General features: G+C 41.5%; 1 protein-coding gene across 2 annotated transcripts in view; it reads right to left on the minus strand.

Annotated features, from left to right (window-relative positions):
- Positions 1–1,544, minus strand: part of LOC109076449 (serine/threonine-protein kinase PAK 5-like) — a 42,321-nt gene extending 40,777 nt beyond the window's left edge. The window contains exon 1 of one of the 2 annotated variants that reach the window (XM_042778190.1): positions 1,405–1,544. The gene's annotated coding sequence lies outside the window, so the exon portion shown is untranslated. Of the gene's footprint in view, positions 1–1,212; positions 1,234–1,404 lie in introns of those variants that run through there. The other variant, XM_042778192.1, reaches the window with a different exon arrangement.
- Between the last annotated feature and the right edge of the window lie 1,740 nt (positions 1,545–3,284).

Raw genomic sequence — 3,284 nt, forward strand, 5'->3', positions numbered from 1 at the left:
CGTGTCATGATGAGAGGAACTTCCTGAAGTCCAGAGGAAGTGATGGAGAGCAGCTCACTGAGTTTCCTCCTCCTGCGTCCTGATTGGGTGAAGGAGCGCTAATGGTGCTGACCAATCCGATGATGCTTCTGAGACCGTATAAACACACATCAAGACACTGACCTCAATAAAGCCGCTCCACCGCAGATACACCAGACTGAACTGGGAAATCATACAGTCGAATCCAATCCAGAGGAGATTCTTCAGAATGGACTTTAAAGGAATAAATCACCAACAAATGAAGATTTGCTGGAAATGTGCTCATCCCATTGATCTAAACTGGACTGCTCATGACGCGCCCCATATTAGTTTTCCCAGTATTCCCTAACATTCTATTGAATTAATAGGAAATCGTACAATTTTAATGAGAAAACATCACCTAACGAGTCAGTGTTTTTAACACTTTAGTCTCCCTGTACATACAGCACAAACGTCCTGAGCATGTAAATGGTTATTTGTTTAATGTTGGGAAGTTTCCTGTGTATTAAAAAGATGCTACAGATCATATTCATCACAGTAGAGAACATCAGATGAACACATGAAGAACATCAGACGGACGAGATCCTCAACATTTGCATTTCAAATGACAAAGTGCTCATGAAATCTGAATACAGATTTATGCTTTATATGTTAATACGCGCTGTGAAAGCATCCTCCCTTTACAGCATTTTATACAAGAGCCTAAATCTTCTCTCAGTGCTGGAGCTGTGCAGGAAGGTTTCTGAAGCGTCTCCGAGTTGTGGCCACAGTTCTTTTTCAGTTCAGTTTTTTATACAGCCAGTTATACACTTTTTAACCTAAACCCACCCCACCCCTCACAGAAAACTCTCTGCATTTTTACAATTTCAAAAAAACTTTGTTTACTTTATTTTTATACCAGTTTTACAAACGAGGACGTCCCCAAATGTACGGGTTTTGCCATTTTTTCTGGTTTTGCTCACTTTTGGCTACAAATTTGTCCACAAAATATGGTTAAACAGGTACACACACACACACACACACTCTCTCTCTCTCTCACACACTCACACACACACTCACATACACACACACACACACACACACACACACACACACTCTCTCTCACACTCACTCACACACACACTCACACATTAATATTAATCATGCGGGCGCTCGAGCCGCGTTCAGCACCGAGGACAGCGGCGCGCGACGCACCTCAGGCCGCGTCGGGAAGCGTCGTTTCGGGCTCGCGTCGGGGATCCGACAGTCAGCGCCGCTCGAGCGTTTAGGCTCGTGCATGAGAGTCGCCGCGCTGTCCTTAAGCGTCACGCCGCGTTATAAGCGCCGAACCGCATCCAATCGCGCGGCCGCTTGTTGCTAGGAAAGACTCGGATGAAGATCGCTCACCTGCTGCGGTGGGAAGCGCGTCACATGTCCTGTCAGCGATGTGCTCCACTCCTGCGGGAATGTCGTGGAGGGAATAATGATGTTATGTGGTTGTCCGTGCCATGTTATTCTCCGGGAATTGATGCTGGAGACTGCGCGCTACATCCGTGGCTGCTGGGAAATCACGGCACCTGACAGCACCCTACTATGGCGAAGGCTTCAGCATGAATATTCATGAGCTAGGCGTTCGCTATTGGACGAGAGCAGCGCGACGTCACTACCAAGCCCGATAAAATTAAATACCTAAGACTTTCCATTGGAGACTTAGAACGTAACGTCAACATTGTCTTATTAATTAATAATCTTAAAGCAAGACTTTACTTTTATTAATTAAACCTATGATTATATAAAATAACAAAAGAGGTTAAAAAAAATCTGTATTATTATTATTATTATTATTGTCTACATCTTCATATCATTCGATAAAATACTATAGTATGACAACTGCAGAACTAAGTGCTTAAAAAAACCAAAAGACATTCTACAACTATTTAGAAAAGTGGAACGTTACTAATGTATTATTTTTAAAACCTCAAAACATTGTAAACTAATTGTAGGAACATAATAAAAGCGTTTCATTCTGAGATAAAATTAAAATAACAAGTCTCGATATATCCGCAAAACACTTGAAAAAAAAAAAGATGTTTTTAAAACATTCGAGACGACGTCTTCGTCACTAAGCAGCGTGGGGTTAGCGTAATTAATATTCAGAAACATAAGCCATCGCCATTGGAAGATGACCAGTCAACGTAGGCACGTTCTCTTTAATATTCATGAGCTACGCCTTCACCGTGGTAGGGTTTGTAACGTCGAACCGAGCGGCTTCGGATCATAACGCGTTTCAATGATAGAAATAACCTCTCAGAGCTTCAGATCCAGCGTCAACGCGTCACACACGCGAACCCGCGACGAATTCGCTACGTCGAAAAACGTCGTCTCTATTGATGTGGTGATGTCACGCCGCGTCTTTGGGGATTCTGGGTTATAAACTCTGACACACGGTCCCGAATCCAAACACCACCAAAACGCGACTGCTCTCAGCGTTCAGACGCGTCGTGCGAGATCCGCCGCGAGACCCGTGAATGACGTCACGACGCTGTCGATGACGTCATCGGTATCTCTGACCGCTGACCTGATGGTCCTCCAGCCACTTCACTGTAAAAATCAGTTTCGTACAGATCTGTTGTCTGGTTAAGATCAATATTAACAAAATCACAACTTTTAAAATAATTCATATTTTATTTAAAGACGTTAGTAGCCTATGATAGCTAATGAAGAACTAAAACATTTAAGTTATTCAGGAATGAATTCAGTTGTTATGTATGTATGCCAGAGCTGTAGTCCGTCACTGATTCCACATCACATGACAAACAATGTTAGAAACGATATCCCTGACATTACACACAATCAGAACACTTTCGAACGCTCACTCGTGTAATCACATTGATTTAAATAAGATAGTCTTGTTCCATATTGATATAAAAATGCAAAGAAAAAGAACATATATTCCATTCATTGTTACAACAGCCTTAATTGCATTAAACATTACATTAGGTCAAGGTTTAGCAGGAACTGCAGGGGGGTTGTGAGTTTAATGAAAAGCTAATAATTAAATCATAAAAAAAACATGATTCGAAATAAAACACTTACTAAAAAAATGAAAATGCAAATATATTAAAGGTTTACCTGCATGTCATGGTCAGAGAATTGTGAGCACGCAAATGTGATGAACTTATTAGCTTCAAATCTCAGGTGGACTTCAAGTGAATATATGAGCTGAAAGAGGTTTCGCTGACACAGCAAGTTGATAAGAAACAGAAATCATGTAAATAAGAAAGTAA

This window comes from Cyprinus carpio, chromosome A20, assembly GCF_018340385.1.
Source record: "Cyprinus carpio isolate SPL01 chromosome A20, ASM1834038v1, whole genome shotgun sequence".
NCBI lineage: Eukaryota > Metazoa > Chordata > Actinopteri > Cypriniformes > Cyprinidae > Cyprinus > Cyprinus carpio.